The 26,546-nt window shown below is 44.9% G+C and overlaps 1 protein-coding gene across 4 annotated transcripts in view; it reads left to right on the top strand.

Annotated features, from left to right (window-relative positions):
* The window catches only part of NAV2 (neuron navigator 2), a 757,451-nt gene that overhangs the window by 583,425 nt on the left and 147,480 nt on the right, over positions 1–26,546 (top strand). The window lies entirely within an intron of this gene.

The following is a 26,546-nucleotide window of genomic DNA, read 5'->3' as shown; positions in this document are numbered from 1 at the left end:
CACGACCTCCCTAGGCCTATGAGATTTGGCCTGTACCTACCTTTTAGATCTCATCTTCCTCTCTCCTACCTGTTTCCCTGCTGCAGCTGTCCCTCTCAGTCCTCAATCTTGTCAAACTCTTTTCCACCTCACAGCCTTGCACGCTGTTTCTCAGCCTGGATTCTGCTTCCCAGATCTTTGTGTGGTAGGTCTTTCTTGCTGCTCAGCTGACACCTCCTTGGAGGGGGCCTCCTTGACTGTGCAATTTGAAGTAGGTGTGTGTATGCCCTAGGCATCTCCACCACTCTGTGGCAGCCTCCTTTGGAAGCTTATCACTATTTGAAATTAGCCTGATTTTGTGTATATCCTTTATTGCCTCCCAGCCCTCTCCTACTTGCAGCAATAAGCACCACAAAGCAAGGACTTGTCTTGTTCGTTCACCGCAGAATCCCCAGTGTGTTGTGTATAATAGGAGCTCATAAATATTGCTAAGTCAATGAACATGTGAATCAGTGAATGAATGAACAAACCCAGCCTCCCTGTTTCTCTGTGTGCTCACATATGAAGTAAAGCGGGTGATGAGATGATGTCTAAGGAAACTTTCAGGTGGAGCCTGCCATGACTGTATAGCACGAGGCCTGGCCGGCAACTTGTTCATGCTCCCCTCTCAGATCACCCTGCAGACTTAAGGTGCAGTGAGTTATTTCAGTTGCCTGAGACTTCTTCCTTCATCTGTTAACGTGACTTGCCCAGAAGTTCTCCAAGATCTTTTCCACCTCGAATGTTCTAGCTGTTAAAGTTACAGATAAGAAAAAGCAGAAATACTAATTGTGCCACTCATATCCATGAAAGTAATGATCAAGAACCCGATGGGTAAGTCAGTATTTTTATAATTTAAATAATAGCTAACTCTCCTATATGCCAAATACAGTGCTAGATGCTTTACTTTTATACTCTCTTGTTCTATCTCCACAGCAATCCTTTGAGGTAGATGATATCACAATCCCCATTTTAGAGATGAGGAAAGTGAAGTCCAGGAAGGTTAAATAACTTGCCCAAGGGCTTGCAGCTATTAGAGACAGAGCATAATAGTGTATCATCTTGCCAACATTTTATTGCTATATTGAAATATTACAACTACTAGAGTTTATTTCAAAATTAATTTTCCTCCGTTCTACCTCTGTGACTAGAAATGTTCTTTTATTTCATTAAAAGCTGAGGCATAGAGGTGCTTTGGTTTTCAGCCTGTCACTTTTAGAACTATCTTGGGTAAGGAAATCTTTGAAAATAGGATCCATCAAACCTTTTGCAGAGGAAAAGGAAAATTTCACCTTCACCCTCTGAAGGTTCACTGGAAAATCAACTCACAAGAGGCAGATTTGTTAGAGAAAGGACATACAAATTTACTTAATATATATACACAGAAGCCTTCAGAGTAAATACCCAAAGATATAGGGAAAATTGTCCGATTTTCTGCTTAGGTTCTACAAAGGATGGACAGCTGTGTAGAAATATGATTGGGCAAAAAGGGTATGATCTAATGCTAGTAGATAAAGTGGGGAATCCCGGGAAGGTCTGTCTGTCTAGATTCTTCTTGGCCCTTCTGAGCAGCATTCCTGCCTTCTGGGTGTGGGGCAGAGCCCTCTCTGTAATGGAGGTTTCTACAATCAAACCAGGTGGCTCAGATAATTTCCTTATGCCCAGGATTCACACAGAAAGAAAGAGGGGAAATTAGAGTAATGTTTGGAGGTTTTATGGCTGGCTTTGGGGCAAAAGGGTTCTGATTTCTATGGCTCGCCTGGGGGCAGAGGGATTCTAGTTTCTATGGCTGGCCTCAGGGGAAATAGGATTGAGAGACCAGAGGGCAGGAAAAGGTCAGAGAAAAACTTTCGCTTCTGAAGCCTTTAGTTTGTAGTGTTTTCTGAGCCCCAACACCTTACAGTACAACAAATTTCTGCTACCTGGAATAGCTGGCGCAATTAACGGACTGAGAAATTAAATGACCTGGTCAACTTAGAGCATCATTTATTTTTCTAGTTTTCTACAAACATGAAAAACGATAGCATACACCTATTAACTACAACTGAATTGCGCATAATGTAATCTTTGTATTATTGTTTTAGAAGACTTTTGGTATCTAGCATGGACTCAGATTTATTATTATCAATTCCCATTTTCATATACTACCAAAAAAAATCTGGCTGGTTTTGCAGTTTTTGTATCCTGTAATAAAGAGTTGAGTTTATTGTCAAACCAGTCTTAATTATGAAAAGACGGCCAGTGAATTTATTTTGCTGTAGTGTTGATTATGTCCACAAGGTGGAGACATTGAAACACTCTAACCTGAAGCTTAGTGCTAGCCCAGTGAGAAACTCCTCGTTTCTTTAACCATCCAAACCAGAGCCTTTACCTTTGCGTAAAATCACCAGTGTTTACATTTCAGTTCCAGCTTTGCCAAGCTTACGTTTTAGCATGTGTGATAGCACTTAGAGCAAGTGTAGATAAAAAGTTCAGAAATGTAAGCAAAGCACCTGATTACTGAAACTGGAGAACTTTGGTTTCTCTTCCTGTTCCTTTTAATGTAGAAATGTACCCCCAGCATGAGGAGAGGTAGCCCAGATGGTACCTAATGCTCCTTCTAGTTGTAGCATTCTAAAACACTTGTTAAGCATGTCTCCACTCTGTGGAAATGCATGTGAATTTCTGCTGTGAGGCTAAGTTACCAGTTTGTGTTTACATGCAGAGTTCAGGGCAAGACAGTTAATGTCTTTTCTACTCATATCATTTTCTTTCTATAAACTGGCAAGATTATAAATATTGAAAGGCTGGTTATTCTGTGCTTCAGAATCTGCTGAATAAGGCACTGCTGAGGCAACTGATGTAGTGAAAGGGAAATAGGCTGAGATATCTTATTGGACAGACCAGGGCTTAAACCCTGCCCAACCTCTTGCCAGCTCTATGACGTTAGGCATGTCATTTAACTTCCCTGAGCTTTGAAGCACTACAATTAATATGGTTTTTAAGCCTTCAGCTGGATTTCTCTTTGCAGTTGTATCTGATAAAGACCAAAATCCCAGTCAGGGTCTAGATGCCTTATCGCCCTCAAACATTCAGGCGCTTGGAAACAATGAAATGATTAAAGCTTTTGTCCAGATGTTTATTTGGCTTAGTAGAAACATAGCCTTGATGTATGAGTAATATATCAATCCATACAGAGGCTCTTTGAGGAAAGTTCTTGTAAAAGTTTATGACAAGTTTATTTAGAAAATCTGATATGGAAGTAAATTCTGGTTTCTAAAAACCTAAGAACTCTGTTTTTAAAGTGACGCTGTACCTTGGCTTGGCATAACAGCTATTTTTTGATGCCCCTATTCATTTTTCTGTATTGGTGTGTGCATGTGCACGTGTGTATATCCTTCAGTTCTCCCTATGGTAGGGCTGAAATTACTTTATTACCATATTACCATGTAGTTTAGCTAAGAAATTAAGAGCAAATGCCTTTTACACTTTGTGTGTGTGTGTGTGTGTGTGTGTGTGTGTGTCTCAAATCCTTATATTGTGCCTGGTATATACCAGGCATGTCTAAGTACTTTACAGGTTGTTATTTGATCTCACTCGATCCTTTTATTGGATTGATAAATTGGGCATTGGCTATAGCGGGGAGGAAATTAAAATAACAGATGAGATTTCTCTTACTAGGTTTTGATCTGTGAAGTCAATCTTCTACTCATATTCTAAAATTCAAAGTGCCATATGGTACAGAATAAAATTAAAGGGGCAGACTCCATGTCCATATGTTTGAAATGATTTTTTTTTTCTTTTCAAAGGAGGCACTGAGTTATACAATGTTCCAAAGTATAAATATATATCCCTTTATGGACAAAAATTGACCCTTTAAATATAACATCAGAAGTTTCTCCCTCTCAGAACCTTTGATGACTTCCCATTGCCTGTGGGAACAGATCTGAACGCCTTAACTAACTGTGGAGGCCCTTCATGGCCTTTGCCTCACCTGCCTTCGCTGACTTACCCCCGACCACATTTCCCTTCACACACTCCAGACTTCCCACTGCTCTAGGCCACCTGCCACCACCAAAGGCTGGTTCCTGCATTTGCAAAGCCCTGTCTCTGGTTCCTGCATTTGCAAAGCCCTCCCTCTTGGGACATGCTGCTTTCTTCCTGGAATTCCTTTCCCCTCATGCTCATCTGACTAATCCTGAAGAAAACATCTCCCCTGTGATGTCCTCTGGGACTCCCCCAGTCAGAGTTAGCTCTGTTTCACATGTTTCTGATGGTCTTGGTTCACACCTACCCTTATGTATAAGCGTTTCACTTTGCATGGGAAATGTTTGAGAGGCACTGAATGGTATTGAGGAAAGAGTATGATCTTAAAAGGCAAGCAGAATTGAGATTTAATCCTGGCTCTGCCAAGTGAACTGGAACAAGTTCTTAACATTTGAATATTAGAGACGGAGCTTGAAAAGAACAGGCAAGAATCTGAGATGCATAAGAAATGCTGTGCGTGCGTGTGTGTGTGTGTGTGTGTATGTGTGTGTGTGTCTTTCTCCACTAAACTTGGAATTCCTAGCAGGCAGACAGCACTCATTATTTTTCTAAACCCAGAGACTGGGACATAGCAGGTATTTAATATTTTGAGAATGGTCTGTTCGTTCTTGATGCCTACCCTGACAGGACCTTATGCTTATATAACTCGCTACCACACGCTATGAAGCTCAATGGTTCTATTTACAGAACACTTGGAGAAAGCCAACTTAGCCTGTGGTGTCCATCTAGTGGCTGATAGAGGATGTGATGCTGTGGTTTCAATTGCTTTTCACTGTGAGTCATTGTGTTGGTTTAAAGCTCCTTCCTGGCTGGTGATATTTAGGGCTAAGGATGTTGGCTTTTGAGAATGAGGCTGATCAATAGCCTAGTGTGGAGAGAAACCAGGGTGTAAGCATTTCATCTTCCACAGTGGCTTTTTAGGGGCTGCTGTTTTCCCTCTTTGGTGGTAGGAATTACTCCGTCGACAAATATGGGCACAGATGCCTGCTGGGAGACTCCGTTCTTCAGAAATTGAGGAACTCATTCGTGCTGAATTAATTAAAGTCATCCCTCAGTGTCCATGAGGGATTGGTTTCAGGACCCCCAGAAAATAGCAAAATCTGTGGATGTTCAAGTTTTTCATGTAAAATTGCATGGTATTTGCATATAACCTATGTGTATCCTCCTATATACTTTAAATCATCTCTAGATTACCTGTTATATCTAATACAATGTAAATGCTATATGGAGAGTTGTTATGCTTTATTTTTGTTTGTATTATTTGTTCATAAGAGGGTGCTTCATGCTCTCATGCATCATTAGCATGTATAATGCCCTGTATCTTTTCCTTTTTTTTTTTTTTTTGTTTTTGGAGACGGAGTCTCGCTCTGTCGCCCAGGCTGGAGTACAGTGGCATGATCTCAGCTGGCTGCAAGCTCTGCCTCCTGGGTTTACGCCATTCTCCTGCCTCAGCCTCCCGAGTAGCTGGGACTACAGGCGCCCGCCACCACGCCCAGCTAATTTTTTGTATTTTTAGTAGAGACGGGGTTTCACCGTGTTAGTCAGGATGGTCTTGATCTCCTGACCTCATGATCCGCCCACCTCAGCCTCTGAAAGTCCTGGGATTACAGACGTGAGCCACCGTGCCCAGCCTATCTTTTCCTTTATTGCCTGTCAGTCATCTCTCTGATTCCATCCAAGCAGAGGTAGTGACTTTTCTGTACGCTTCGTTGATACTTGCTGTATCTGTATTAGCACTGGTAGCACTACATCAGAATTGATTTATTAGTGTTTGTATGTGTGTGTGTGTGTATACGTGTGTATGTGTGTATATGTATGCGTGTGCATGTGTGTATATATATGTTTTTATATATATCTATATATATGAGATAGGAAAGACAAAACCTAAACCTGTTGTAAGTTCTAAAGGTTAAGGTCAAATCTGTCTTGAGTGCTCCTGTATCTTCATTGGCTGGCACAGTGCCTGCCTGTTCTATAGTAAGTAGTCAATAAATATTTGTTGGCTGGGCACAGTGGCTCACATCTGCAATCCCAGCACTTTGGGAGGCTGAGATGGGAGGATCATTTGAGCCTAGGAGTTCAAGACCAGCCTATGCAACATAGTGAGACCTGTTGCTACAAAAAATTTAAAAGCTGTTCGTGGTGGCATGTTCCTGTGGTCCCAGCTGAGGTGGAAGGGTCACTTGAGTCCAGGAGGTTGAGGGTGCAGCGAGGTGTCATTATACCATTGCACTCCAACCTGGGTGACAGAGAAAGACCTTGTCTCAAAAGAAAAATCAAGCGAATGCTACAACTAAGTTTAAGAATGGCAAGGCCAACCATATTTCTCTAAATGAATTTGTGCCTATGATTGTAGCCCCGCTGAGTTTGAGGACCTAGCCACATGTCTTTCTTCTTCTGGGCCCTGTCATTTTGGACTGCCTCTAACCCTGTGAGCTTGACATTATCAGTACAAGAGAAACAGAACTAGGAACACTTGCCATGTGGACTGATGGAAGATAGACATGCCCCTGTTCATCTCTTCCTTCCTTCACTGAACATTATGGGACAAATGTGTGAGGTGTTTCTCACCAAGTCAGCATAGAACGTAGCAGGCAGCACCCTGAGTCAAAGGGGGTAGATTAATAGCATGAAAGGCTCTTTCTTATCTGGTGAATCTCTCCAGACCAGACCTGGAGTGACCTTGATAGGCTGTTGTTTCTGGCGGACTGAGAGGAGAGAAAGCCAGAGTACTCCTTACAGCCTAACGCACCCTGGAGCCAAGATAAATGAATTTAGGAGAGGCTGTCCTGAAAGGCACGGATTCATGGCAGGTTCCAGCAGGGTGTGGCAGGCATCTTGAGATTTGGAAAGGATAGGTTCTTGTTTCTCTAGGCTGATCCCACTGAAATGATCTTGGCTTTTGGTGTTCTTGGAAGGCTTGGGAAGTTCAGGTTGCCAGCCAGCCAGTGGGCTGGTCTCAGTGGGATTAGGAAGATTGAGCTGTCAAGGAAAGGTAAAGACTCAGCTGTGTGGACAGACCCATCTATAGGGCTTGGCGCCAATGAATGGAAACTCTCTCTTCATAACACTCAGACACGAAATGTGTGGGTTGCTTTCCCCACACAACCAATTCTCCTACCCCAGCTGACTGTCCTATAATTCAGTTCAATTTGGACACCATCTACCTGGAGTTAGCCTAGGCCCCACAGGTTAAGGGCTCAGTTCCACAAGACTGCCACGCTCCCCCCACCGCCCTGCACACACAAACACACACACTCTCTCTCTCTCTCTCTCTCTTTCTCTCTGTCTCTCTCCAGATGCCAATCACAAGTCCTAGGTCCCAAGTTTACCCATGCTTCTGTCCAACTTGGCTGAAAATCAGGAGTTCCCATGACCTCCCTCACATTCAGTAATGTGCTAGAATGGCTCACAGAACCCAGGGGAACACTTTTATTTACTGTGGCTGGTGTGTTTTAAAGCATATGGTAAGGATACAAATGAACAGCTAGATGAAGAGGTGCATAGTGCAAGGTGTGGGGGTGATGCAGAGCTTCCATGCCCTGTCCATGAGTGCCATCATCCCAGCACCCCTGTGTGTCCACCAACCTGGAAGCTCGCTGAGTCCCATAGTTGAATGTTTTTTGGAGACTCTATTATATAGCCATGACTAGTTAAATCATTGGCCATTAGCAATTAAGTCCATCTCCAGCCCTTCCTTACTGTCTTGGAGGTCAGAAGGCAGGAATGAAAGTTCCGATGCTCTAATCACATGGTTGGTTTGTCTCACAACCAGCTCCTATCCTCCAAGAGTCACCACAGTAGCAGAAGCCCAGGTATGTTTGAAAGGGGTTTGCTATGAATAACAAAAGATGCTCCTCTTACCCCTATCAAGAAATTCTAAAGACTTAGGAGCTCTGTGCCAGACACGAGGAGCAGAGACCAAATATACATTTCTCATTATGTCACCGGAAGTCACTTGCCGCTAATGCACTGCCCTCCTCTTAAAACAGACAAACTTAAAAGATGCAACGAGGCTCCGAGGTGAAGGTGCAGGCCCAGAGCAGCCCAATAGGTTGGTGATGGGGCTGGGCCGGATCCAGTCTAGGGGTCTTTCCGTGCCTCTCTGCTTCCCTCGGTGTCTATTTCTGACAGCTCTTGATAGTGTATGCATTCATAGAAATCATAAATACTTTTCCCTGTCTGATATTTTCCTTGGTGTTAAATATCCCAGGCAAATACAATGGTCCCTGTTTTCCTGAGCAGCTCTCTAGGTAGAGTAAGCAAGCACAGAGTCATGCAGAGGGTAAGATTAATTTCCCCAAGTGCTGCAGAACAAATGACAGCTTTCCCCGTGTGGTTGTGATGTCATCTGACATGGCTGGTTTGGCGGATGAATGGCTCTGGCTACCAAGATCTGTCATCCCTGATGACTGGGGCAGCATCAACCGAACACCTCTTCTTCCTCCACGGTGGACCCATTTGATGTATTGAGTACAGGAAATCTACTAGCCCTTATTGGCATCTGGGTAGGCAGTCTCATCAGAGGAGAAAGAATAACTGAGCTGCCAGCCCGCTGGAGGAGGAGAAATTCTCCAGCACTCCCATGCGCACTCTGTCCACTGCTGGTGACGACAGACTTAGCAGGCTGAGACCTGGATTAAAAAGAGATTTACTGGGGGACAGCCCCATGGAGAAATGAAGTGTGGTCCAGCTTTGACGTGGGCAGCCCACACTGCCACAGATGTCTAATGGCAAATGCTGGCTTAGTAATTTATGGGGAAGAGAGAGAAAAAATAAATAAATGGGTGTCTTGTCTTCTCAGGAAACTAGGGTTGGGCCTTGATTTCCTGGGAATTTCCTATCTAGCTTTGAGGCTTGAATCCCTTCCTGCCTCCCTCCCATCCCTGCATCCTGTGGGAAGGAAGAAGAAGAAGGGAACAAAAGTGGTGCTTTGGGAGAAGGAAGTCTCAGGCCCTTCTTGAGAGGCCTCCAAAGGGGCTGCTCCCTGCCTGCCACCCACCTTTACGGATGTCCTCCTCCTCCCGTAGCTTTCCAAAGCACAGGCTCTTCTGGCCTTGGACACTGGAAACCTTTCCTTTGGCCTACCTTCTGGGAAGGCTCCAGGCAAAAAGCAGTAAAATCCCCTGTAAAAAGTGTGTATTGAGTTTGTTATATGCTAGAGACTATGCTAAAAGCACTGAGGCCGAGGGAAATGAATAAGACCAGGTCACCAAGATCCTAATGCTGTGAAGGGAAGATCATGCAACAGGGCACTGTGTAGGTCAGCATAAGAGTGGTGAGTGAAGGAGGCCAGTGAGGAAGCGATGGCTCGTGTTGAAACACCAACACCAGTACCATGAGGTGAGGGTCGGTGGGAAGTGTGGGCTGTGGAGTTTGACCTGCAGTCCAGGCTGGTTCTACCACTTGGTTAGCTGTGTGTCCTTGAGCAGCCTATTTAATTCCACTGTGCGCATCTCATAGGTTTGATGTGAGGTTCCAGTGAGATCATGGTGTGCACTGTCAGCCCAGTGCCTGGCCTGCATGCTGTAAGCACTCAGCAGGGTTCACTGCCATATTGTCCACCACTGTCACTACCAGCAGCAGTGGTAGCACCTTGAGGACACGTGAGCTGGGCCTCGCAGGATAAACAAGGGCCCAGGCAGACCAGTAGCATGAGGACATACAGGCGTTGTCGTGTTATTATGAGGTTGGTGCCTGGGTGGGTTGCAGATTCAAGATGGAGGTCGGGGGGCAGTGGGCTCAGGTTAGAAGCTATTCCAGAGACCACGCAGCAGAGGCACAGGGCTGGGTAAGGCCAGGGCCAGGGAAACAGATGCACAATGAGCTTAAAGACACTTTTTACATTCAACTCAGCCTGACGCGGGGGCCAGTTAGACAGGGGACGCAAAGGAGACAGAGAAGATAAGGAGGGCTTCCAAGCTCCGGCCTGTGTTGTAACTGCTGGGAGATAGTTGGTGTCTATCCTCAGACCCTTTGTCATTTCCTAGCCTTCCCTCTTGCATGTTAGCACCATCCTGTGCCCCCAGATTGTCTCAGGCCTTCCAGGCAACCCCCAGACCAGGGCTGGCTGAATGTTTAAGGAGAGTGCAGAATATGATTTCAGGAGCCTTAGGAAAACCCAGTCCCACAGCCTGCCAACTCTTGCCCCCAGAGGAGCTCAGGGCCCAGTGGGGAAGACCACCTTGCATGTCAATAGTTCATTCTAACCCAAGGCAGATGGTGGTGAATGTTACCATGAAGAGGCAAAATGTGGGGGTTCCAAAGTGGATCTGAAACTAGAGCAGGTCCTGTGGGGACCTTGTATGTTCTCACTTTCTCCTTCTGGGAAGCCCACTGTGCTCAGCTGCCAATAAGAATAATAATACCTGGAGTTGTGACAGTTGAATGAGGTGACACAGGCAAAGTGCTAGCCCAGTGCCTGCGGCATGGCAGACCCTTCCAAACTGTCCTCATAATGAGGATGTTTCCTAGATTCGATCTGATATAACCAAATTCAGTGTGTGGTGCAGGATAAAAGTCCTCAACATATTTCATACTCTTCCCCCCATGATTCCTCCCCAAACCACAGTGGGTAAGAAGCTAGTGAGACCTCTCCTTAGACATAAGACCATAACTGATGTTCATGTGGGCAGCATGAACACGATACCCTCCTGCCGACAGCTACCGGGCTGGGCGAAGAGAAGCCCGCTGTGACTAATCATGCTTAGCAAGGCGCTCCTTCTCCCCCCTCACCATCTGGACCGTCTGCTGTCTTGTTGGAACAGACCTTCTGCCCTTCTGGGGCTCTTCACTGGTAAGCAGCATCAACAAAACACAGTCAGCATTTGGGCGTTACTCAGACTGGCCCAGGTGTTTAACTAAGGGAAATTCCACCTTAAGTCCATTAATCATCACAACCGAGACTCTGCATGTTAGTTGAATCAAGTTGGCAAGTATTTAATAAGTGTCTAGTCAGTTCCAGGCCCCTGACTGTGCCCTGGGGCTTGATGGACAAGAGGAGGAGTCAGTGATTTGTTCTCAAAGCTGGACCATTTGATACTCTACTTTCTGTGCCAACTTTTGATCATTCAAGGTTCTTACCAGGGGGCCTATGAGCTCACTCTTAGTGAAGTGTGCTTACATGTGCAGGAAAAACATATTCCATCCTACTCTGGAGCTCCGGGTGGCTTATGGGAGCTGACGTGTGTGGCATCCCTTCTGTGTGCTAGGTATCTTATCTAACTACCACACTCTGGCTTTATATTGTTTTTATTAATAAAGAAAATGTAATTGTTACTTAATTGTCTTAAGCCCATGGAAGAGTTGAAAAAGATGGCCCACCATTTTACTGACACTTTCCCTTTATATCCCGGAATCCCAGTGTGACTTTGGTGCTTTTGTTACTTTGCTGTAGTTGCTGCTGTTCTGCATCCTCTAGGGCCACCCTTTTTAAAAATTTAATTAATTAATTAATTAATTTTGAGACAAAATCTTGCTCTGTTGTCCAGGCTGGAGTGCAATAGCACAATCTCAGCTCACTGCAGCCTCCACCTCCTGCATTCAAGTGATTCTCCGGCCTCAGCCTGCCGAGCAGCTGGGATTAGAGGCACATGCCACCATGCCCAGCTAATTTTTGTATTTTTAGTAGATGGGGTTTCACCGTGTTGGCCAGCCTGTTCTCAAACTCCTGACCTCAAGTGATCCACCTGCCTTGGGCCTCCCAAAGTGCTGGGATTACGGGTGTGAGCCACCACGCCCAGCCCAGGCCACCCTCTCTGCTGGAGAGCCGTGGTCTGCAGGCATCTTCTCTCTCTACTCAGTACTACGCAAATGGACCTGGAAGGCAGACACCTGGGGGCTCACAGACAGTCCCGGAGCACCCCTGTTTTTCCTGCTAAGCCTTTGCATAGTTCTCATCTAGAAAACCCAGTCCATATTTCTTTTCTTTTTTTAAAAAATTTTAGTATTTTTCTTCTTTTTATATACTGATGGGGTATCACTATGTTGCCCAGGCTGGTCTTGAACTCCTGGGCTCAAGCAGTCCTCCCACCTTGGCCTCCCAAAGTGCTGAGATTATAGGTGTGAGTCACTGTGCCTGGCCTGTATTTATTTTTATCTTAAGCATGTAGATCACTCAAATTGAAAATACCCTTCCCAGTATTTTTCAAGGGCCGGCAGCTACAGAGTGGCTCAACAGATTTATGATGGGAAGGTTGGAGAATACCAAGTTCGAGTTGAGGTGAATATGAAAAGAAACATTTGGACGAGGTTGGGAGTATTTTGGCCCTGAGACAGTCAGCCCATGTTGAAAGACTCAAAACAGAAGGCCATGTGTGCCTGTGCTTACATCAAGATAAGAAGCTTAAGTTTTGTTGGGACCTCATGAACCTCTCATCATGCTGTTCTGGAAGAAATGTACAATGAAAGAAACTTTAGAGTTGGAGGCAGAAGACCCAACTTCATATTTCTTGATTGGCAGCTGTGACCATAGGGAAATTACTTCCTTTCCTGAGCCTCTGTTCCCCATGTGTTAAACTGTGGTACACCTCTCAGGTGTGTGAGGAGGAGTAGAGGAGATGGTGTTTGTAAAGTGTTTGGCACAGATAGCCTGGTGGCTCCTTTAGCCCTATTGGAGTTATTACATCTGTTTGCCTTTTTAGTCTTTTATTTTATTTAGGACATTTACGAAGATGATGTCAGGCACAACATCTTATTCTTGAGCACAATGACCAAATAGATCCTGGCTGGGTCAGAGTTGGTCTGTGAATTAGTCAAGGTTCTCCAGATAAACAAAACAGTAGGGTGTGTGTAGGTTTGTGTGAGTATGGGTGTATGCGTGTGTAGAGGAATTGGTCATGTCATTGAGCAAGTCCAAAATCTTCAGATGCCCTTGTTGCAGGCCAAGAGGGGATTCTACCTTTAGACTGCCTTTAGACTTGAGCTGTGACATCAACTCCTCCCTGGGTCTCTCAGCCTATTGGCCTGCCTACTGGCTGAGAGACCCAGAGAAGAGTCAGGGTTGCAATCCAAATCTAAAGGCAGTCTGGACGTAGAATCCCCTCTTGCTCAGAGGACATCAGTCTTTCAAAGCCTTCAACTGATTGGATGAGGCCCACCTACATTATGGAGGATGATCTGCTTTACTCAAAGTCTACTGATTTAGCTGTCAGTCTCATCTAAAATATTCCTTTGCAGCAATATCTGGACTCTAGTGTTTGACCAAATATCTGGGTATTGTGCCCCAGTGAAGTTGACACATAAAATCAGCCATCCTAGCCTGTAAGCAGGCCTTGCCATATGATCAGTGGGAATGAGTCATCTGAGGGAGGAGGCAGCTTACCTGTGGCCCAGGGTCAAAGAGAGCAACACATCAGCTTGAATAAACATCTGCAAGGGCTCAAAGCTAATGCACCCTACTTGGGATATCACCACAAATCAAGACTCTATGCCTGCCTTGGAAGAATCATTGCATCCCTTCCTGCGTCCCCCGGGTCCTGGTAAGAAATCTCCCTGAGAAATGGAGGTTTTGTCCTTTCCTCTGAATCCTGAAATAACTGCAGAGTGAGACAGACACACTGGCATGGACACCTCCAGAGAGATGATGGTTTTTGAGACCCAGAAGTGAAATAAGATTCCGAGCCTAAGGAGAGGCCCCAAGTTTGTCTCCAGAGCCTTCTACCTATAAATCAAGCCCACATTCACTTCTTGATCTTGGGAACAGTGGGAGACAGGGTCTGTGGTTATCTCCACTGCATCACTGGAGTCTTGTATCCCTTTCCCAGAGCTTTGTGCTTGTAATCATCCAGTCATCTGTTTCGAAATTAGAAATCTCACATACTTGAGCAGTGAAGTTTAAAGGGTGAAGTCAACTCAAGTTGTCAGAAACATGGGACAAAATAAATGTGGTGTTGGCTCTATAGAGAAGGGGGAAGGCCACAGAGGACTCAATAGCGCCTGCTAACCCATGACTTGCTGCCAGTCCTGCTGTGGTGGCACTGTAATTCATAATCGCTAACTGCTTTGGAGACTTTATTATGTGCTAGGCACTGTGTTGAGCTCTTTACATGCTTTTCTCACTTACTCTTTCCATTGGTTCTTTGCAGTAGAGACTGTTTCTCGTCCCACTTTTACAATCAAGGGGACGAAGCTCTGAGAGGTAAAGTTACTTGGCCAGGCCACATAGACAGTAACTGGTGGAAGCAAGCATTCAGCCAGGCTGATTCAAAGCCCGGGCTCCCAAGCACCCTATAGGATGGTGGTTTACTATAGCTAGACCCCATACTCGGAATATCTGAATATATGGAAGGCAAGACCAAAAAGGAAGAGCGTGCACCTTCTGAACGTCGGAAGCCCTAGATAGTCCCAGTGCCATTTGAAGGAGCTATGAAGGGACCTGAAATTACCATTTGGAAGGGTAAGGCACAGAGGAGTGAGTTACTTAGGAACTTAAAAAAACAGTTGGAGAATGCTTGTGCAAGGACCATGGAGGCTGTGGCAGGGGCAGAGGCAGATACTTCTCTTTGCCTCGAAAGCAATATTATGTGTTTAATTTCAATTAAATGTCACAGGTCTTTACTGTAGCATGAGAAACACTTGTGTCAACATTCCCCAGTGCTTATGCAGAAAGTGAATGGGGGTAAAACTGGTTCTGTGTGTGCTGGAAATGAAAACCGATGAGGTGCTCAGAGGCAGGAAAGTTCAGATCAAGAGCCAATTCTGCACGGTGATTTACCAAAGTGCCTTACCGCAATGTGGCTTCCTGTTGTTAAATCTCATGAAAGTGGGCATTTCAGTCACCTACGGTTTCTAGACGTGGTACCCGAATTTCTCTGAGGAAATTCCACTCCCTCAGACCCTCACCCACGGCAAACCCAAACAAAACCCACAATTACAAGCTCAGCGCCACCCTGAGACCTCAGAATCGTGCACGGCAAGTTAGAGCTTTATTAATCGAGTGACTTTTGCCTTACTCTGTGGGAGTTGTTAATTAAAACCACTCAACCATTGAGAGAGATGGAGAGAGACAGAGATTGAGGACAGCTAACAGACTGGATTTTCTCACTCCTTTGCAAGCTGGTGTAGCTATTTTAGAAGCTGACACGGACTTTACAGTTGGCTAAACCATGCACCAGATTTGTAGTGAGGCTCCTTGGGAACAGCTTTCATTTAATGCCCTGCAGCCAGGCCCTCCAGGTACAAAGAACCTGCCTAGCCTCTAACCAAGTATATAGAACAGTTAATAACAATGACCATTGTAATAATATTAACACGACCAGCTACTGTTTATTGAGCACTTTTAAATGCCAGACACTGTGCTTTATATACATTATCTCTTTTCATCCTCAATTTTTTTTTTTTTTTTTTTAATGAGACAGGAGCTTAAGAGCTCTGTTGTGCAAGCTGGAGTGCATTAGCATGATCATAGCTCACTGAAACCTCGAATTCCTGGGCTCAAGCAATCCTTCTGCCTCAGCCTCTTGAGTAACTAGGGCTATAGGCACGTATCACCACACCCAGCTAATTTTTAAAACATTTTTTGTAGAAATGGTGTCCTGCTATGTTGTCCAGGCTGGTATCAAACTCCTAGCCTTAAGCAATCCTTCTGTCTCAGCCTCCCAAAATGTTGGGATTACAGGCATGAGCCACTACAGCTGGCCTCTTTCTACTTTTTTTTTTTTTTTTTTTTGAGATGGAGCTTCATTCTTGTTTCCCAGGCTGGAGTGCAATGGTGCAATCTCGGCTCACCACAACCTCCGCCTCCCAGGTTCAAGGGATTTTCCTGCCTCAGCCTCCTGAGTAGCTGGGATTACAGGCATATGCCACCATGCCTGGCTAATTTTGTATTTTTAGTAGAGACGGGGCTTCTCCATGTTGGTCAGGCTGGTCTCGAACTCCTGACTTCAGGTGATCCACCTGCCTCAGCCTCCTAACGTGCTGGGATTACAGGTGTGAGCCACTGGACCTGGCCTCCTACTTTAATCTCTATGTTCTAGGAACTCCTTCCCATTCTCCTGATGAGGACACAGGGATTTGGGGGGTACACTGGTAACTTGCCCAAGGTTGCAGAGGTGGTGAGCTAGGAAGCTGGGACTCAAACTTGGACAACTTTGCCCAAGGTTGCAGAGGTGGTGAGCTAGGGAGCTGAGACTCAAACTTTAACAACCTGACTTCAGAGCCTGAATTCAACCACTCATTTCAGTACTTTCACTGACGCTGTGTACACATGTCTAAAATGTAATCGCTCTTCTTTCCCCCAAATCTGTTTTTCTTCTGTTTCCACCATCCATTTTTTTCCCCACAACCAGAACCCAGAATCTTAGACTCTTTCATTCCCTTATTCGTGGAATGCCAGTCACTGAGTTTGATGGATTCCATTTCTTGAGTATCTCTTACTATGGTTTTTCTCTCATCTTGCCGCTCATATTTCTCACCCAGATAATGACAATTCATCCTTTCACCAATTTCCTTTCCTTTGATCCCAGTGCCCATCCCAACAAACCCATTCCACACATTGGTGAGAGAGCTCTTCCTAGAGCACAAATCTGATTATATTTTCTGCTTACATTCCTCAGTGGCTCTTCACTGCCTGTTCAGTAAACTCTGTTTTAGTTACTGTTTCTGTACAACAAATTACTCTGTAATTTAGCTTCTTGAAACTACCATTTCATTATGTTCACGGGGTCTCTGCACCAGGAATTGGGACAAGATATGGTAGAGATGGCATGTGTCTGGTCTGCCATGTCTGGAGCCTCGGCTTGGAAAACACCAGGGCTAGCATTGACTTGATAGCTGAAGGCTAGAGTTACTCCAAAGTTTGTTCACTCCCACGTCTCACTCCTGGGCTGGGATGACTTGAAGGTTAAGATGACTGCAGCCTCTCCACATGGCTTGGCTTCCTGGGGATTGGCAAACTTCTTACATGGAGTTCAGGGCTCAAGGGCAAAGGGTACAGTGAACAATGCAGAAGCTGCCTCACCTTTTATCATCTAGCCTTGGAAGGCGGAGACTGTCCCTTCTGCCATACTGTATTGGTCAAAGCAGTCATGAGCCCTCCAGATTCGAGAGGAAGGTGCATCCTTCCTGTCAGTGGGAGGATGGCAAGGTCACCTTGCATGTGGGATCAGAGATGTTGCTGTGATCATCTGTGGCAAATACAGTTCACAACAATATATCCCCATACTACCCAGCGTGATATGCAAGGCCCTCCCCCCATAGTCTCACATTAGAGTGTCTGTTCCGTGGAGACACAAGCCTTGTCTTTCTTGGACATTGTGTATCCCTGGTGCCTAGCACAGAGCATGGCTCATCATGGGCTCTCCTTTTGCATTTGAGACGCTAACAAATGATCGACTTACCCAGCCTCATTTCTTCATTTCCTGCCATCTCCTTCATCCCCTCCCTGACCACCCGTCCTCTCCCCTCTCCAACTGCCATCCTGTTCCTGCCACTCTGAACCACAGACATTTTCCTTGATATGGATACCATGCTCTTGTAACTGAGCCTGTGCATGAGTCTGCTCTGTCCATAAACTCCTCCCCATCAATTACCACCTACCTGCCACAGTCCTTCAAGAGTCTACTGCAGCTAGGAAGCCTCCACTGATGCACGTTGATGGACATTAATAGTCTCCTTGCTCTGAGTTTCCAAACACCTGGTAACACCTCCCAGATGGCTTCTCTTAGGTTCTGTGGGCTTGTTTGTCACCCAGGTCAGAATATCCTTGAACAGAGGCATTGTGTCTTTTTACTCTCTCACATTTCCAACTTCTTCTACCAGACCGGTTGTGTATGCTTGGTAATATGAGTGAAATGAAAAGAGAGAGAAAGGGGGTGATAGAAGGAGCAGTTCTGCTGCTGCTATTAATAATACAGCTCGTGTTCATTGAGTACTTTTCACGCAGCAGGTACTTTTCAGGCATTATCTCATTGAATTCTTGTAGAAATCCTGGAAGGCCTACAACATGCGATTGTCCCCATCTTACAGATGTGGAAACTGAGGATGAGAGAAGTCACTTGTCCAAGGTCATACAGCTACTAAAGGGTGCGACCAGTTTCAGGAAGCTTGAGAACCAAGCCTGTTCTCTTGGTGCTGCCACCTGCTGCCCTTTAGGCTCTGTAGACCTGAGGATTTTCTTACCTTTCCTTAGAGCTCTACAAAGCCTAACTTTCAACTGGATTCATAGGATAAGAATATGGGAGGCAACAGATTTTCTGCTAGCTAGACAATATCAAGCTCTGTTTTATTCTTGGTGCTAGGTTTTAAGGGGTTCAGAATGAGGCAGAGGTTCTTTTAGGAATGGATAACAAGGAAGGTACAGGATTCAAACCCCAAAACATAATAGAAATGTTTGTAGAAAGTACAAATATTGGCTTGGCATGGAAAGTACTTAGAAAAGCAGTAGGTTCCAGTGGACCAGACTTGAACCATAGATAGAAGTTAGACTTAGGTTTTGTATTGCCTAGACACCAAGTGACCATTAGTCAACATAAGGAAAAACGTGCCCAAAATTACACCTGTCAAAACTAGAGGCAGTTGTGCAAGGACATGAGCCCTGTCACTCACTGTTCCTGGGAATATTCACTCAGAATCTGGAAAACTGTGTAACCCAGATATTACAGAAGGGGTTCCTGCATGAGGTGAGAAGGAGTCAGAGAGCTGATCTCTCAAAGGTCTTTCAGTTGTATAATTCAGGGTGTCCAGGTTCCCATAGGAATCATTAGGGCTCAATTATAGACAGAGCAGACTGGGTATTGTATTCTGGAGATAAGGGTCTCCTTGGAATGCCAGGTTTCCACAGGTCATGCCAGCCTGGGGGCAATAGCAGAGGCACCAAAGATGTTTCTTCTGAAAAATGTTTAACCCATGCCTCCTTCTAATAAATACAAAAAGTGTGCACATCTCCCTCCTACCCCAGGTTCTGATCTGGAAGATAAGGAAGTGGACTGTGGCTGCAGTCCAGATAAGAGAGTATGAGGACCACTGGAAACACAGTGTCCGCACATCGGCTGAGACGTTCATGACCTTTACTACCTAGAGTTTGTATGGTGAAAACAGTAAGGTTTTTTTTTTTTTTTTTTTTTTTTTTTTTTTTTTTTTTGAGACAGAGTTTCACTCTTGTTGCCCAGGCTGGAGTGCAATGGCACGATCTCGGCTCACCGCAACCTCTGCCTCCCAGGTTCAAGCTATTCTTCTGCCTCAGCCTGCCGAGTAGCTGGGATTACAGGCACCTGGCTAATTTTTTGTATTTTTTTAGTAGAGATGGGGTTTCACCGTGTTGGCCAGGCTACCTCATGCCCAGGTTACCTCCAGAGCTCTCAAACTCCTGACCTCAGGTGATCCACCCACCTTGGCCTCCCAGAATGCTGGAATTATAGGCATGAGCCACCGTGCCCAGCCTTAACAATAGGTCTTTAAAGTGTAAACATGTTTTACTATTGAATGTGCTTTCTCAATATGCAGAGCCTAGGGAATTCTGCTTTGCCTTCAGTTCCATTTGAATTATGACTTTAGCTTATCTGTCTACCTTCTTGTGGAAGCGGAAGTGTTTGAACAAGTTAAAGAGTGAAAAAAGGTACCCCATTATTTGTTCTGTGTAGTAGTATCAGGCAGCCACTATGACCCGCTCCTGGTGCACTGATAGAAGGTAATTTGAGTGTCCTATAGGCAACTGGCCATAGCTTGCTTTCTACTCTGGAGGTCATTGGCCTGTGTTTCGGCGACTTCTCAGCCTGTCTTTCCCTCCAGAGTGCTCCGACTGCTGCTAGGGTGCCCCTGCCACATCCTGTTCACACCTGCTGTGGCTTCTCCTTGTCCGCAGGCTGGCTGGGTTGCCTGGGTGCTTGGTTCCTTGACTTCTGAGTGTCTCATGCCCAGGTTACCTCCAGAGCTCCAGCAGCTGCCTTCCTACAGGGAGAAGCGTGTTCATCCACACAGTTTGTGCAACACCCTGTCCCTCTTGTGAACACACCTGTGGCACTCTCCTGACCTATACATGTTGAAATTCTAAAAGAGAAACACAGTTCTTTTGCCTTTCAAACTGAGCTCCCCACTATACTGCTTTCACTTTTCTAAGAATCAGATACAATGGGGAAATGAAACTCGCTTCAGCTCAAGTTCAGGATGCCATAGAGTGTGGCAGTAACATTGTTCCCAATATGGTAGACTCTCTGCTGGAGCCATGCTGTCCCTTAAATGAGACCTGGAAGGCCCACAACTTCCTGAAAGTCATTTTTGGACCCTTTCTGTATCAAAGTCTACTATTGATAGTATTTGACTTATTTCTAAAGCAGATGCAAGGATGCATCTCATTTCTCTTTGTATTCTCCAGATGCTTAACACATAAAATATACATACACTATTCCTCCTTTTTCCACAGGAGATATGTTCCAAGACCCTCGGTGGATGCCTGAAACTGCAGATTGTGCTTAACTCTATATAAACTATGGGGTTTTTTTGTATACAGACATACCTGTGATAAAGTTTAATTTATAAATTCGACACAGTAAGAAATTAACAACAGTTGACCGGGCGCAGTGGCTCACACCTGTAATCCCAGCACTTTGGGAGACCAAGGCAGGCAGATCACAAGGTCAGGAGATGGAGACCATCCTGGCTAACACGGTGAAACCCTGTCTTTACCAAAAATACAAAAGCAAAATTAGCCGGGCGCAGTGGTGGGCACCTGTAGTCCCAGCTACTCGGGAGGCTGAGGCAGGAGAATGGTGTGAACCCAGGAGGTGGAGCTTGCAGTGAGCCAAGATCGCGCCACTGCCCTCCAGCCTGGGCGACAGAGCGAGACTCTGTCTCAAAAAAATAAAATAAATTAACAACAGTAACTAACAATAAAATAGAACTGTTGTTATAATATGCTCTAATAAAAGTTATGTGAATGTGGTCTCTCTCTCTCTCTCAAAATATCTTATTGTAACATACTCACCAAATGTCAGACCACAGTTGACTGTGGATGACTAAAACTGTGGAATGTGAAACCACAGATAAGGGAGGACTACAGTGAAAGCAGTTCTTTGTTTTTATTGATACAGAGTCTTGCTCTGTTGCCCCGGGTGGAGTGCAGTGGCATGATCTTGGCTCACTGCAACCTCCACCTCCTGGGTTCAAGTGATTCTCCTGTCTCACCCTCCCAAGTAACTGGGATTACAGGCGTGCACCACCACATATGGTTAATGTTTGTATTTTTGGTAGAGGATTTTCACAATGTTGTCCAGGCTGGTCTTGAACTCCTGGCCTCAAGTGATCCACCTGCCTCGGCCTCCCAAAGTGCTGGGATTACAGACACTGTGCCCACTCCAACAATTTAATTGTTGATTGTTATTTATTCTTTCTTCAGTACATCAAGAAACACTTGGTAGGCACCTATTTTGAGAGTTGAAGGCACAGTTATAGGGACTGCGGATTTTGAAGCAAAAATATTGGTTCTAAAATAATAATAATAGAGCTACCTTTATTGAACTTGTTGGGTGAAGTCTGGAGCACAAGAAGAAACACAAGCCAACAGTTATAATAAATGTGAAATAAAGGAGCCAAGCTTCCATTTTATCATAAGAGACAGAAAAAGGGATTTACTGAACATACAAATACATTTAAATGAAAAAAAAACCTTTGTGAATACTTTCTGCTTGTGTTTCCTTGGACAAATCACTCCAATTCTCTGAGTCTTCATTTTGCATCTGAAAAACCGTTAAACCAAATAATCTTTGAAATCCCCCCAGATCTAATATTCTGTAGTTCCGTGAAACTGCCTATCATGGATGTTTTTCTTAATGCTCTGTTGCACTGAAAGTGAGATTTTAGAGTGAACACCTTCTCAGTGTGGTGTCCTCAAGTGGGAGGTGGAGGAGATGAACTAAAAGACATCCTGTAATTTAACATTAATATGTTAGATGAGGCAGAACATCATGGTGTGGGAACGCTACATGCCCTGGTGAAGATAGCACAAGTGTTTTAGTCATTGAAAGCACATCATCTGGTTTCGGGGAGTTTGTGTCATGTCTGGCCCCACAGGCACGTTTTTGAGTAGGACGCACTTTTGCCAACCTTAGTAGAAAGGGACGTTTTTCCATTGCTCACCATGAGAGGGACAGGGGGTTATTTGGTATGTGCCCAGCTGAAGAGGTTAGAGTGGTTGTTCTCTTTTCCTGTGGCCCGTGGTTTGCATAGGGTGCCTTTTCACTGTAGGATTTTATCTTAAGACTTTCTACCATGGTCTGCCTGCTTTTTAGGGGGCAAGCGGATGGGGTGATGGGTTTGGGACCCATTTTGCAGAGTATAAAAAAGGCGTTTTACACCCCAAAGAGAGAGCTGTGAGATTTCCCTTTCCTTGCTCAGAGCATGGGTGGGCCCCCCTGTAACATCCCAGCCACAGCCTTGTTTGCCCCCACGTAAATGTATCATATGTAACTTTTGTGGATGTACAACACACTTTTGGATAGTTTCTGTTAATAGAGAAATCTGGTACCTTAATTGGTTCAAAATCTGAACTCTCCAGGAAGAAAATGACTGGTTTCCATCCTCACATATTTTAACTCAATGTTTTTCAAACTTTTTTCTTTTTTGAGACAGAGTCTCACTCTGTCACCCAGGCTGGAGTGCAGTGGCACGATCTTGGCTCATGCAACCTCCTTCTCCTGGGTTCAAGCAATTCTCCTGCCTCAGCTTCCCAAGTAGCTGGGATTATCGGCGCGTGCCACCACGTCCAGCCAATTTTTGTAATTTTAGTAGAAACGGGGTTTCACCAAGTTGGCTAGGCTAGTCTTGAACTCTTGACCTCAGGTGATCTGCCCGCCTTGGCCTCCCAAAGTGCTGGGATTACAGGCATGAGCCGCCGTGCCTGGCCCAAACTTTTTTCTTTTTAAATGTCATGCCCCCTCCTGAAAGATCTCACACCGTGATTGGGGGTTAAGGAGGTGCAGAGCTGGAGGGTAAAATTAGATGTGGCTTTTCAGAATCACTGTATCTTTAGTAGCTCCACAACAACTCAAATTTTGTCAAACTTTACAGAATGCATTATCAAAAACATTGGGCCTTGAACATACTTTTCAAATTCCTGCTCCCTCCCTAGAGATAGGATCATTCCTACAGACAACCAGTGTTCTCAGCGGCCTATGTGCAGTTTCTGAAGGTGACATCTGGATGAGTGACCAGGGCCAGCATTTCATGTTGTCAGCTGTCATGTCTACTGTTCTTGTGGACTCAATGGCAGGTAATTTGAGCATCCCATAGTCACCTAGTTTTGCTTAATCCTCTACCCTTGAAGGCCAAAGGTCTATATATCTATTTCCTTGGTATTGATGGTTTATTTTTTGAATCCCATTTAGAATAAGTGCCCAGAATAATCATTGTCTTGATGAAAATATCACCTGGTAGAAACTTAGCATAGAAAACCACACACCGAGTTCACTTTACATGTTGGGTCCTTCGTATTTGTACATGCATGTCTGTGTGAACTACCTGATCTCCCTCTCCCAACCCAACATTGCCTGGCAGACACCTTCAAGATGCTATGGGAGGTTTTCTTTCTCTAAGGAGGCTTTTCTGGTGTCTCTCTTTGAACCCCATGCAAATATTTACACATCTGCTTGCCCCAAGCCGACACTAAGCCCCTCAAGGTCAAGGACTGAGTCTGATTCTTATATCCCCAATACCCAGGCTGGTGCCTGCCTCTCGATTGGTGCTACATAAATGTTTGTTGCACAAATGCCACCACCTTAAACATAGGCCTCCTCTGGGCAGAGTCCTACCTGTGACTCTACGTGAGCCCTTCCTACAGCCTCTCCACAGTGCTTCCAGAAATCTAGTTGTTTGCTGAGCTTGAGTGATGTTTCCAAGGCCTGCTTTTTGCCTTTGTCTACAGCGGGGATTGTCTCACAATTACAAATTAGTCACCTTCTCATTCTGTCTCTTCTCAGTACACTGTGGCATTCTTTCAGCTGCAGTCTGGAAAAGACAAGGTGAAACTTGCATGAACCTAAGTCAAAGTGCCAACTGATTTCTCCCCAGTTTGGTAGACTTTGGTTGTTACCTGGGAGTGTCTGCGTGAACCCAGAAGAGAAACAGACACTAGATGTCAGATTCCCACCCCTACAGGCTCTAGTCATCTTCCAAAGGGAACATACAATCCTCAAAGCCAGCATAAATTCTGCTGACTTAACGTGAAAAGTGAGCCTGTGTCTCAGAGCACTCTGAGGCTTGGGGAGCCGTAACAAATCACAGGAACGGTAAGACTTAGCAGCCCACAGATGATGATTGGCAGGTGTGTTTCAGCGTACCAGAAGTGCTCAGGAGAATGCATTTTCCAAAAGACACACAAAGCTTGCTAGTATGTTTTACCACCATGCAGAAATTTTCCACTTGATCAGTCTCTCTGCTAGGAGTTTGGTGAAAGCAAGACCCAAGCAGTGATGAGATTGAGTCTATGTGCTAAAATTCAGGGTACCATGTGAATTGTAGCAATGCTATGAGCCACTGCTGGATTGGTTTATAGCAAACAGACAAGTCTTGCAATGTAGAAACCGTTGCAGAATACGTTGAAGGATCTACTCAGCCAGGATCCACTTCTGTCAGATTGTGTTGGCAATGTGGAAGGCTTTTCCAGAGGAAGAGCATCTGATTATGATGCCACACTGAACTACCTGTGTGTTGTCCATAATATTTTGAATTCAGCATGTCTAATACTGCTCGCTCTTGCCACTTGCCAGCCATGTGAGTTTCCAACAGTCGGACTGTCCTGAGGCTGGTAGGCATTTAACTACAAGACCATGAGTCACTTGATATTTTAGAAGAAATTTAAAGTAGTAACAGCTTTTATCAAGCCTTGATTAGAGATGGAGGAAACATTGTGGATTAGCTTCAACCTAGGTTAATGTGGACATTGTCCCCTAACGCAGAGGGGGCCAAGAGTAGTTACTAAGGGGATTTGAAGTTTAAATTACTGTTACAGTGTAGCCACATTATAGTCAACTAATTCTTAGGGAAACTGAATCCAATCTAACTTACAGTTCTTTCACCCAGTTCTCATGATTTAAGGCACCATTTCTCACAGTTTTAGCCTGACTACCTGCAAGAGAATTACTTGCATGTCTGTTAAAAATGTAGGCTTGGGGGAAACAATGAATAGGTGGAGCATGGGGCATTTTTAAGGTGGTAGAATTATATTCTGTGATACTGTAATGGTGGGTAGGTGACATTCTGTATCAAAACCAGTAGAGCTGTAAGACACAGAGTGAACCCTAATGTGACTTCAGTTAATAATAATGTATTAATATTGGTTCATCAATTGCAACAATGAACCATACTAATACAAAATATTAATAATAGCCCCGGAGCAGTGGCTCACATCTGTAATCCCAACACTTTGGAAGCTGAGGTGGGAAGATGGCTTGAGCCTAGTTCAAGACCAGCCTGAGCAACATGGCAAGACTCCATCTCTACAAAAAGTTTAAAAATTAGGGCATGGGCCGGGCGCGGTGGCTCAAGCCTGTAATCCCAGCACTTTGGGAGGCCGAGACGGGCGGATCACGAGGTCAGGAGATCAAGACCATCCTGGCTAACACGGTGAAACCCCGTCTCTACTAAAAAAAATACAAAAAACTAGCCGGGCGAGGTGGTGGGCACCTGTAGTCCCAGCTACTCGGGAGGCTGAGGCAGGAGAATGGCGTAAACCCAGGAGGCGGAGCTTGCAGTGAGCTGAGATCCGGCCACTGCACTCCAGCCTGGGCCACAGAGCGAGACTCCGTCTCAAAAAAAAAAAAAAAAAAAAACATAAAAATTAGGGCATGGTGGCCTGCACCTATAGTCCCAGCTACACGGGAGGCTGACACAGGAGGATCCCCTGAGCCCAGGACTTTAGGACGGCAGTGTACACTCTACCCTGGGTTACAAAGCAAGACCCTGTTTCTAAGAAAACAAAATGTACATAATAATAGAGCAAAGTGTTGGGGGAAAGAGGGGATATAAAGGAACTCTGTAATTTCTGTACAGTGTTAGAGAAAGTGTCTCTTAAAAAGTAAAGTCTGTGTTTTTGTTGTTGTTGTTGTTGTTGTTGCAAGATTTGGGCCTCACTAAATACGTCTTGCATGTATGAAGTCGAGGCATTGGACTAAGCATTTTGGTCAGGCTTTCCAGAGGATTTAGGTGTATTCCGAGGTTTGAGAATTCCTGGATATCAGTCCATCTCCTTTCACTATCTGTTTTATTCCAAGAAAGAGCTTAAAGGGGCTTTGTCTAGAGAACTGTCTCCTGTGTGTTAGGATGTGTTTCATCTTCCAGAAGTGGACAAAAAGCTTCCTGCTAATGCTAGAAATATTTGCTACAATTCCACACTGACAGTTGAACCACAATAAAGACAATTCAGGCAAAACAAGTTTCAGACACAGGGACTGTCAATTTTCGAATGCATGCAACCTTTTTTCAGAAGTGTGCCCTGCCTGCATCCATTTCAAACAAGTGTAGCCATGGATTATAATTAAAATTTTACATATGTCTATTGGTTTAAGGGTGATAAG

The sequence above is a fragment of the Theropithecus gelada genome, chromosome 14, assembly GCF_003255815.1.
Source record: "Theropithecus gelada isolate Dixy chromosome 14, Tgel_1.0, whole genome shotgun sequence".
Classification (NCBI taxonomy): domain Eukaryota; kingdom Metazoa; phylum Chordata; class Mammalia; order Primates; family Cercopithecidae; genus Theropithecus; species Theropithecus gelada.
Note: the sequence above shows the minus strand (reverse complement) of the source record. Positions and strands in the feature narration are given on the sequence as shown.